The sequence below is a fragment of the Hyperoodon ampullatus genome (genome assembly GCF_949752795.1).
Source record: "Hyperoodon ampullatus genome assembly, chromosome: 20".
NCBI lineage: Eukaryota > Metazoa > Chordata > Mammalia > Artiodactyla > Ziphiidae > Hyperoodon > Hyperoodon ampullatus.
Genome location: NC_136933.1, coordinates 20,054,170 through 20,067,017, shown reverse-complemented (window position 1 = coordinate 20,067,017; position 12,848 = coordinate 20,054,170).

Below are 12,848 nucleotides of genomic sequence, written 5' to 3'. Positions count from 1 at the left end.
ATGGTACAGCCACACTGGGAAATCCAAACCAGAAACAATCCAGTGTGCATCAACAGATTAACGGAGAAACAATGGTGTTATTGATAGGGACAGAGTAAAGGGACAAATTAGGCGATTAAAGAGTTAATCCCACTAGGGTCTGTAAGTAAAGAGAAAAGTATGGGAGACCCCTGTAGGTTAATGATCACTCAAGAAAGGGTTGCTTAGCAACAAAACCATGCAACAGAAGCATGAGACATGCCCCAAAACAATAAAACAATGGTGGCAAGAGACCCACATCCTGCCCAGTGAGCTCAGTAAGTTAAGTGATGCCTAGCACATGCTCTTCTGCGCACACTAAAAACAAAATATGAGGAAACGGTGACATTATACTAAAACCTAAGATGATCTGCCATATTTAAGTACATGTTACTATCTTTTTGCTCGGCTTGACCATGTAGGGACAGAAAGACTCCCCCCGACGTGGAGGAGGCGCTGATGATGGAAGCCTGGCGTCTGCTCGAGGGAGAGGACGACGGGGGTCTTCTCTCTCCCCTCTCTCCCTCTGGTCATAGACCCGTAGCCCACCGAGCCCTCCGAGCGAGGCGCCCTCTTGCCCACCCGCCTGTAAGCCGCACAAGTGTCCTATTCTAGTGAGTCACTTCTCGTGTATCACTTTGCCGCTCGCTGAATTCTGTCTGCACTGAGACATAAAGAACCGGAGCTCCTCGGAGCCCCCCAGAACACCACCTAGCAGTCTCAGTATGTCCATACAATGTAACATTATTCAGCAATTCAAAGGAATGAACTATGGATACATGCTACAACATGAATCTCAATATGCTGAGTAAAGAAAGCCAAAGACATATGCTGTACAGCTGCATTTATATAAATTTCTAGAAAATGCAAGCTAATCAATAGTGACAGCAAATCAGTGGTTACCTGGAGCTGAGGTGAAATAGGGCAGAGGTGAGAGGGAAGGATTCCCAAGAGGCCTCAGGAAACTCTAGGGGATGATAGATACGGTTATTATCTTGACTGTGGTAAGGGTATCACGGGTGTATATCACGGGTGTATACCTATGTAAAAACTTAGCAAACTGTATAGAGTTCACAATAATCACTCAGATAAGGTTGTTAAAAATATACCTGGGAGCACATTCAACAACATGGTGGTCTGTTAGGTATTGGGGATACCATGTTGGGCAAAAAAAGAAAAGGCAAGGTCTCTGTCTTTGTAGACATTAAAGACATTAAACAAAGAATCCTCCCTCCCGTTTCCTTCCTCAGCTTCCACTCCCTGCCACACACTCCCCCTCTAGTGACTACTGTGCACAGGAGGAGGAGGTTAACACCAAAAAGGATTTATTCGATCACTGCTTCAGGCAAGGGCTGCTAGAGTTAGTGATCCTAGAGCCTGAAGCCAAACTTCGGCGCTTTCTAGAAGAGGACACAATTCTCTTGTCTCTGTAGAGACTGTTACATGCATTTTTGTGCTCTTAAAAAAAAAGCTGGGGCTTCCCTGGTGGCGCAGTGGTTGAGAGTCCGCCTGCCGATGCAGGGGACACGGGTTCGTGCCCCGGTCCGGGAAGATCCCACATGCCGCTGAGCCTGCGCGTCCGGAGCCTGTGCTCCGCAACGGGAGAGGCCACAGCAGTGAGAGGCCCGCGTATCGCAAAAAAAAAAAAAAAAAAAAAAAAAAAAGCCTATTAGCTCTCCTCAGGAAGAGCCAGCACTGGGTTAAAAAAAAAAAAAGCTCAAAAATAAACCCCCACACCTACAGCCAATTAATCTCCAACAAAAGAGGCAAGAATATACGATGGAGAAAAGACGGTCTCTTCGGCACCTAGTGTTGGGAAAGCTGGACAAGTGAAATTAGAACACTCCCTCACACAATATATAGAAATAAAACTCAAAATGGTTTAAAGACCTAAATATAAGACATTACACCATAAAACTCCTAGAAGAGAACATAGGCAAAACACTCCCAGACATAAACAGTAGCAATATTTTCTCAGATCCGTCTCCCAAGGCAAAAAAAGTAAAACCAAAAATAAACAAATGGGACCTAATCAAACATAAAAGCTTTTGCACAGCAAAGGAAACCATAAAACGAAAAGACAACCTATGGACTGGCAGAAAATATTTGCAAATGATGTGACCAACAAGGGCTTAATTTCCAAAATACACAAACAGCTCATACAACTCAATATCCAAAAAATAAAATAAATGGGTAGAAGAACCTAAATACACATTTCTCCGAAGACATATAGATGGCCAACAGGGGCACATGAAAAGATGCAAACATCACTAATTATTAGAGAAATGCAAATCAAAGCTACAATGAGGTAACACCTCACACTGGTCAGAATGACCATTATCAAAAAGCCTACAAATAATAAATTCTGGAGAGGGTGTGGAGATAAAGGGAACCCTCCTGGACTGTTGGTGGGAATGTAAATTGGTGCAGCCACTATGGGGAACAGTATGGAGGTTCCTTAAAAAACTAAAAATAGAGCTACCATATGACCCAGCAGTCCCACTCCTGGGCTTAAATCCAGAAAAGAGGAAAACTCTCATTTGAAAGCTACATGCAACCCAATGTTCATAGCAGCACTATTTACAATAGCCAAGACATGGAAACAACCCGAATGCTCATCAATAGGTGACTGGTTTAAGAAAATGTACACACACACACTATGGAACGTTACTCAGCCATAAAAATGAAATATTGCCATTTGCTGCAACATGGATGGACTAGATCAATGAAGTAAGTCAGAGAAAGACAAATATTTTATCACTTATATGTAGAATCTAAAAAAATAATACAAATGAATCTATATACAAAGCAGAAACAGACTCACAGACATAGAAAACAAACTATGGTTACCAAAGGGGAAGATGGGGGAGGGATAAATGAGTATGGGATTAACAGATACACACGACTATATATAAAATAAATGAGCAACAAGGATTTACTGCATAGCACAGAGAACTATGTTCAGTATCTTGTAATAACCTATAATGAAAAATAATCTGAAAAAAATATACATATAATTGAATCACTTTGCTGTACACCTGAAACTAACACAATATTGTAAATCAACTACACATCAATAAAAAAAAAAGTTCTCAGAACAATGAAGGATGCCGAGTGTACTGAACAGTACCCACACATATGCTTTCTGTTCTTTATCCTTTCCTTTTAATTGTATTTAAAGTGTTGGGAAGGGTAATGGTAAGGATAGAGAAATAAATTTGACAGGACGTTTTATGGTGACAGATGTGGATTTTAAAACATTTCAGTGAAAAACAACAGTCAGAGGTACTGGCATCTATTGTAATACTAAACACCTCCAGTAACTGTACAGATCACAGAGACTGCAAATTAATGCCCTCTACCCAAACTTCTCGGTATAATTTTCCTTGATGGGTCTGATGCTTTGCTGAATTCATGGTGTTTTTCATACAAACAATATTCTTACTTGGCAGAGATGGCCTTCAAAGGGCTTGACCAATCACTGACGTCTCATTTAAACCTTGTTGTCAATACACACAATGTCACAAGAGTTGGTGCAAGATGTATATACGTATACTCCCCACTGCACCCACCCACCCCCACCAAAAAAATGAAGAAATTAACTCTTTGCAAAATAGCAAATAGAAAACGGCCTTGTTTTTGCTGAAAAAACATAACGTGATGTTTGTGGTTTAATATTGTGATTACACTGTACTTGTTCTCTGACCTCCTATGTGATCAGCATATTCCCCACAGACAAGAGAGGCCCACACTCATACTGCTCTTCCTTCTTTGCCCTACTCGGCCACTCTCTGCAGTAACAGGAAGATGCCAATGCAAGCAAGGTTCCATTTTCCTTTAAGGTTAGAAACTATTGATAAGGTTGGCCCTATCCTTTGTTCTTCCCACATCTTGGATCCTCAGTAACAATATTTACCGAACACTAGGGATGTTTGGCTTTCTATTTGGAGAGGTAGGTAGAGTGGAATCCACTTGCTCTGAAGAAGAGTTAACATTAAGTTGTTTTTGTATCCCACAGGGAGGTTAATTTAGCCACCAGGCAGTAAACAGTGGTGGTGATTTAACAATTAACCTCTTTTCTAGAACAACAGTTTATTTCAAAGAATCAACCTAGCCACTTCCCTTTTTGATTTGTAAATCGGTGACAATGAAATCAGCAATGCCAGAATACTGCGGATAGCCAAAGTCCTGCAAATAATAGGTGAGCTGAGTTATTACACAAGTAGTAAATGTTGTAGACAGGTAGTTACACTGCAAAGTTGACAAACACAAATACTATCAAACCAAATTTCTGTATAGAGCCAAAAGAGAACCTAAATGAATGGAAAGCTATACAGGGTTCATGGATTGGAAAACTCAATACTGTTTACATTTTTATTTCCTCAAATTGATCTATTTATTCAATGTAATTCCAATAAAAATCCCAGCAGCTTTTTTGTGAAAACTAAGAAGACAGTTCTAAAATTGCAAATGCAAGATTATGGACATAGAATAGTCAAAAGTTCTTGAGAAAGAAGAACAAACTTAGAGGTCTTATGTTGCCTATTTTCAAGACTTTCTATAAAGCTACAGTAACAACATGGACGTAAAACTAGACATATAAATGAGTGGGAAAGAGATTCCACACACAGATCCACACGCACATGGCCAACTGATTTCCATGAAGGTGACAAGATAATTTAATAGAGAAGGATAGTCTTTTCAACAAATGGTGCAGGCTGGATTTCTATATGGGAGGAAAATAAATCTGATCCTTACCTCACATCATACAAAAAAATTACTCAAAATGGAGGATATACCTACCTGTAAAAGCTAAAACTATAAAACGTCTAGAAGAAAATAGGAAAAAAACCTCAATGACTTAGGCACAGGCAAATTATTTCTTAGGACACAAAGTACCAAGCATTAAAAAAATTGACATAATTAACAGCTTCTTTGAAAGAGAAAAATGAAAATGCAAACCACAGACTGAGAGGAAATATTTATAATAAATATATAAGACAAAGGACTAGTATCCAGACTATAAAAAGAATTCTTACAACTTAGTAAGTTGTTTATCTTTAGGATACATTTCTAGAAATTGAATTGCTCTGTCAAAGGATATACATATCATGAAAAACTTCGGTGCATATTGCCAAACTACGGTACCAATTTTCATGGACCATTTAGTAGAAAAATGGGGGGCGGGGGGAGAATCCTCTTCTCAGAAACCTTTAGTAGATACTTTTGAGTAAAAACCTGGTCTTTCTGAAAGGCTTTCCGATGATTAGTTTAAAATCTGCTGTCATATCACATCACTGAATTCACTGCATTTTAAATAATTCCATATTCATTTTGACCATATCAATCAACGCATATGACTTACCTATTAGGAGATTTGAAAAAGAATAGCTAGGTATATATTTGCATTTTCCTCAGCTGGAACTCTTCCGTCTGAAATACACTATTATAGGAGTATTACACTGTTCTTTTCAAAACTGTTGAAGTGGAGAGAATCTGTCATAATTAAATGAGATAGCCAATCCTACTTAGTAAAATGTAAGAACTTAAACCTCTCTTTGGAGTACTAAAAGAATTTAATCATTTGCTCATGGACAGTGAACACCTTCTATATGCCAAGAATTGCTCTAAAGGTTAGTTATATTGCAGTGGACAAAGCAGAGAAAAATTCCTGCCCTTATAGAGCTTACCCTTCAATTAGGGGGTAAAGAGGAAGCAGACAATAAGACAAGTTAGTAATACAGTGTTGATAAGTAATAGGCAAAGAAATAAAACGTGGCAAGGAAATAATGATTCGTGGAGGTTGTAATTTTAAGTTGGATACACATAGATCTCACTAAATGTGTGCCATAAAGATATCTGGGAAAAGCATTCTAGGTTGAGGGAACAGCAAATGCAAAGGTCCAGCAGTGGGAGGGTCCCCAGCATGTTCGAGAAACAGCAAAAAGTCAGTGTGACTGAAGCTGAGTGAAAAATGGGGAAAATAAGAAATGAGGTAGAGGTAGAGAACTGGTCCCGTAGAGTCTTGTAAAGACTGTTTTGCTCTTAACTGGAGCGAAACAGAAAGCTACTGACATCTGAACAGAATCACTCTGGCTACTGTGATGAGATTCAGTTATAGAAAGCCAAGGAAGGAAGAGATAGGGGCATTAAGAAACTACAATAATCCAGTCAAGAGATAAGGGTGGCTTGAATAAAGAGGGTAGTAGAAGAGATAGTGAGAATTATTAGATTCTAGTTACATTTTAAAGGTAGAGGTGACTATTTGGATGTGGGAGAAGGGCTACAGATAATTTCAGGGTTTCTGTCTTGAGAAAGTAGAAGGATGGAAGTGCCATTTATTAGAGGGGAAAACTGCAGAAAAATTAGATTTGGAACACTCAAGAACTCAGTTTTGGACACATCAAGTTCAGAAAACCTACCAGACATTCAAAAGAACTTAGAGTATGAGAGGGGAGGGAGGTTGTACTGACATATAAACTTGGAAGCAGGCAGGTTATAAATGATATTTCAAGTTATGAGGTTAGATGAGATCACCAAGGTTTTACAAAGTATAATTGAGAGATCTAACGATTAAGTCTTAGGGAATGCCTACATTTATTATAAGAACTTCTTTGTACTTCCATATGAATTTCATAAATCTCACCATACAGAAATTCTAGAATGTCAAAGATGGAAGGCTTTAATTTAAAACATCATTTGGTTGTTTACATTTAAGGTTGGGGATGGGGCTATATAACATCTGACTTTGGTTTTACAAAGCCTAGAGGGAGTAGGAAGAAACACTGTTACTCTGTAGTAGCACCTTTCTCCCATCCTGTGGAGTTTGTTTCAGGGAACATGCCCAGGAAGATCTCTATTAAGTAATAACAAGAAAGTATACATTTTTTTCAGGCTGTGCCACCATGCCAAGGCAAGGGGCCAGAGCCTCACAAATCATGAGATGACTGACAAAAGTTGGGGTCACATGGATCCTTGTAATTTAATCCCAATTTTCTTATAAAATAAACTATATGTTTTCAACACTGTCTTGTTCACTGTGATTTTAATAAACACTGATAATTATTTGTACAATTGCTTATTAATTTCCATTTTTATTTCTTTTCATAAATCTTCCTTTGAGGAACTTCTCTGGTGGTGCAGTGGTTAAGAATCCGCCTGCCAATGCAGGGGACACGGGTTCAAGCCCTGGTCCAGGAAGATCCCACATGCCGCGGAGCAAAATAAGCCTGTGGGCCACAACTACTAAGCCTGTGCTCTAGAGCCCGCGAGCCACAACTACTGAAGCCCACGCACCTAAAGCCTGTGCTCCGCAACGAGAAGCCACCGCAACGAGAAGCAAGTGCACCGCAACGAAGAGTAGCCCCTGCTCGCCGCAACTAGAGAAAGCCCATGCACAGCAAAGAAGACCCAACGCAGCCCAAAAAATAAATAATAAAATAAATTTATTAAAAAAAAATCTTCCTTTGAAAGATGTAAACAGTTACCATTTGATAAAATGTAAATACTAAGAGCATCCTTGCATCCAGTGTAATTCATTTTGCAGACAGAAAAATGAGGAATAGAGTGGGCTAAAAACATCAGTATGTTTTTGTGCATCATATGTTTCCAAAAGTCATAGTAATACTATCTCTTTATTGCTTTATAATACTTATCCAAATATTGTCTGTGAAAGAATTTTAAGCTAAAGAACATAGGACTCCAATGTATTAAAATGACTGCTAATACTGGTAGAAGAAAAAAGTTGAACTATACAATGTTATATGAAGCTGAGCTTTTAAGTCCTGACAATCCCTTGGAAGGTACAGAGATTTTCTACATGAAAATCTAAGACTAACCACTGACACTATCAGAGAATAAGTTTCAAAATCACACGAAACAAGAAATGGAATATTTATAGATCTCTTTGGTTAGAAAATATTTACATCTTGAAATATACCTTGTTTTTCTAGCTATAATCAGAAATTATACTCAAATATAATAGAATTCAATGATGGATAACAAAAAAGCATTATAGAAATTAGTCTATTAAACACCTGTATAACCTAAACTTGACAATTGGTCGTGGTGGAATATAAAGAAAGATAGGGAGGAGAAAAAGGCAATCATATGTGACATAATCCAAATAAACTTGAAAATTATAATCCAAAAAGCTATTTAAAATAGCCAAAGCAATCTTAAGAAAAAAGAACAGAGCTGGAGGTTCACACTCTCTGACTTCAGACTATACTACAAAGCTACAGTAACCAAAAGCATTGGGTACTGGCACAAAAACAGACACATAGATCAATGGAACAGAATAGAGAGTCCAGAAATAAACCCACACACTTATGATCAATTAATCTATGACAAAGGAGGCAAGAATACATAATGGGGAAAAGACAGTCTCTTCAATAAGTGGTGCTGGGAACACTGGACAGGTACACGTAAAAGAATGAAATTAGAACATTTTTTCACGCCATATACAAAAATAAACTGAAAATGGTTTATAAGACCACAAACCATAAAACTAGAAGAAAACACAGGCTGTACACCCTTTGACATCAGTCTCCAAAAAGATTTTTTTGGGGGGATATATATCCTCAAGCAAGGGAAACAAAAGCAAAAATAAACAAATGGAAGTACATCAAACTAAAAAGTTTTTGCACAGCGAAGGAAACTATCAACAAAGCGAAAAGGCCGCCTACTGAATGGGAGAAGATACTTGCAAATGATTTATCTGATAAGGGGTTAATATCCAAAACATACAAAGAACTCATACAACTCAACGTAAAAAACAAACAAACAACCCGATTAAAAAATGGGCAGAGGACCTTAATAGACATTTTTCCAAAGAAGACATACAGATGGCCAACAGGCACATGAAAAGATGCTCAACATCATTAATCATCAGGGAAATAAATGCAAATCTAAACCACAATGAGACATCACCTCACACCTGTCAGAACGGCTATTGTCAAAAAGACAACAAATAATAAGTGCTGTTGAGTGTGTGGAGAGAAGGGAAGCCTTGTGCACTGTTGGTGGGAATAACTGCTGCAGCCACTATGCAAAATAGTATGGAAATTCCTCAAAAAACTAAAAATGGAACTACATATGAACCAGCAATTCCACTTCTGGGTACATATCCAAAGAAAACAAAAACACTAATTCAAAAAGATGCATGCACATCAATGTTCACTGCAGCATTATTTACAATTGCCAAGATACGGAGACACTCTAAGTGTTCATCAATAGATGAATGGATAAAGAAAATGTGGTATATATATACATATACACCCACACACACAAGATGGAATATTACACTCAGCCATAAAAAAAGAATGAAATTTTGCCATCTGCAACAACATGGACGAACCTGGGGTTCACTTACGCCTAGTGAAATAAGTCAGACAAAGACAAATACTGAATGTTATCACTTATACATGGAATCTAAAATATAAAACAGACAAATGAATACAACAAAACAGAAACAGACTCATAGCTATACAGAACAACCTAATGGTTACCAGTGGGGCCAGGGAAAGGGGGAGGGGAACGTCAGGGGTAGGGAATAAAGAGGTACAAACTACTATGTATGAAATAAATAAGCTACAAGGATGTATTGTACAGCACAGGGAATATAGCCAATATTTTATAATAACCTTAAATGGAGTATACTGTATAAAAATATTGAATCACTATGTTGTACACTTGAAACTGATATAATACTGTAAACCAAATACACTTCAGTAAAGAACAAACACAAAGTCCAAAAAGCTATTGGAAATACTAATTTTGTAGCATAAACTCCACTACTCTACCTGTGTCTTAAACATTTTTGGGGGATTTGGGGATACTAAGAGAGTGAGGAAATGGAAAAAAGAGTAAATAAAACTAAATAGAAGGAGGATAACTAGAATGGTGGAAGTGACACTGTGGGAAAACTGCACATCTAAAATCCAGTATGGAAGGCTCTTTAGACTTTGCCTCTTTACCTAAAGAGGGAAGAACTACAAAAAGAGTATACAGCCAGGACATGTCAGAAAAAAATGTTTGTTAGGCAAAGAACACATGGAAGCAATTATGGGTTCTGGTTTTAAAACTCTGTCAGAACACTGAAAAGTAAGCAAAAAACCTCACTACTGAGTTGTGTAAGCTTGAGGAGAATCTTAGCCCTTCTTTTCCTGGACCTTTCTTTTCTCCAACATGAATATACACAAGATACCTTACATTTATATATAGCACCTGTCATCAAAGCATTTCCATGAACACTACTTCATTTGATAAGAGTAACCCATGCCTGTGCCCCTTCTAGGAAGATACTGAGTATCAACTGTGAGGCAACAGGAGACGGAGCAATGGAAACTGAAGAGACGCTAAATGTATATGGACACAGCCTCACTGAAAGTGAGGTTAACACCAATGCTGAGTGCTATGACCGTGAACTGGTATAGCACTTGATATTTTGCAAAGCCTTTTCATGATGTCATTTGATTAACAGAATGGCCTTAAAAAGGCAACTATAACTCTGGGGGATACAGTTCATTAAAGGTGAAGATTTCTAATTAACATTTCTAATTAATATTTCTGATTAATATTCTTAATATTTACAACTATATTATTTATTTTAAATTAATCACATGTGATTTGCTAGACCTATATATGGGGGATAACTAATTACATGTAGGAAAAGTCATAATGCAAGAAATATATTAAGTATGTGAGAGAACAGAACTCTGTTATACAGAAACATTATGCTGTGATTAGTTTTCAAAATAACCAAATCAATAGCTTTCTATAAATTGCTGGCCTAAAGGATATTCTGTTGTGGATATTTCTGAGTCTGGGCAGATGAAACGAACTGATAAGATAATTAAAACTCTGTTTATATATGAATCACAGTCATTTGTAGGCACAGAATTTTCCTCTGTTCCTTGTGCCTTAATGGAAAGTGGGTCAGCCAGAGACACTACTTAATATGAGGAAAAAACTAGACATGTAAAGACAGTGAACACTAAAGTAACAATTAGAATTGTGCAGAAAGAACAAGAAATGCTGGCTCTTCCAAGCAAGGCGACTGAGCAATTATACTTGTATACTGAAACAAGTGAAATCCAGAGGCAATTATTTCTTTGAAAGATAAAGAATGAGTTTTTTATATTAAAGAAAGTTGAGCAAGAAACATGCCAATCTAATTTTGAATAAATATGAGAATGTTCTGTATGTAGTATATAAGACAGATGTAACTCAAAAATAGAAGAGCATGGCCACACTGTAAGAAAAATGTCTCAAGTTTAAAATCTTCTCTCTGGTTGGTTGATATGTCATTATTTTTCATGTCTTGATTTTTTTAAAAATTGAAGTATAGTTGATTTACAATGTTGTTTTAGTTTCTGGTGTATAGCAAAGTGATTCAGTTATACATATACATATATATTCTTTTTCATATTCTTTTCCATTATGGTTTATTACAGGATACTGAATATAGTTCCCTGTGCTATACAGTAGGACCTTGTTAGTTTTCTATTTTATATATAGTAGTTTGTATTGAGGGTTTTTTTTTTTTTTTACACATTTCAAATAGTCAAGCCACAATTCTGGAATAAATTCTAAAGCATAAATGAGTATGTCAATTTAAATGAAAATGCAATTCAGGGCTGTATGCAGGATATACATTTATTAACAGTGAAAAAGCACTTACCCAAAGTGAACGTTACAAAATACAAAGAGTACCTGCTGCACAGTCTGGCAAGCTCACTCTTTTAGGCATTATTTCAACCTGCGAGGTTTCTCTCTCACTCATTTTGACCTTTTCTTCCTCTTTTATCTCTAACCAAATTTTTAACTTAAAAATGAAGACAAACAGTAATATTCAATGCCTAACCCTTTAGCAACAGTTACCAGGGAAAAACATATTAAACAAGTTATCTGCTCTCAAGTCCTAGGTATTTAAAAACTAAATTATCTACTATAATAGAAAACAACAGACCATATTACAACAGCTGTAACATAAGTCAAATAAGCAAGTTTGATAAGGTTCACAGATACTACAGTAATAACTAAGGTATAAGTACAACGCTTCCACTGTATCGATCTTTAAAATGCATGCAGAGAGAGAGAGACAGTCTTCCTATGTAAAGCTTGGCTTGAGTATCAAAATGAAGTTTCTGTACAGTCTAGAAAACAAATACAGAACTTAAGTATACATATAATGTAACTTATGTTTCAATTTCCCTGAAGTCAAGCCAATTGAATAAGAATTCCTGTTTCTGGGATGATGATAGTTTTCTGAATAAGTTTTACTAATTCAGAAAGTTGGAGATATATGTCTCACATAATTTAAGTTATGGAGCAATACAGTCAGTGCCCTCAGAGGGAAATTCTCATTTAATACTCCCTGACTGGACATTATACTTTTACACTGAGGTATCAGGCAAGAATTTCAAAGGAATACCAACCAAATTCTTTTCTTATGGGGTACTTCAGTTAATTGTTGGCAAATTTAAAGGACTATTTGGAACAATTCTTCATATTTTATTCAAGAAAGAATCTGTAAAGATGACTTAATTGTTAACTGGCTATGTGAAGCCTTACTGGGTATGTGGCAAGTTTGGGATCTAAAGCTACACCAGCTTTTAAAAGCTGATTTACTTAGTGACAAAGAGGTCATGTAGATTTTCGTTACTCAAAACTTCATCTGCAAACCTGCTTCTCTCTCACTGCATACAGAAGCAACTGCTGTGCTTTGGCTAAACTATCATCTCAAAAGGCAAGGTTGTCCGAAGGCATATAGAACTTCAACGTGCTGGTACATAAATTTAGTTCTATTAATCTCTACTTTAAAGATC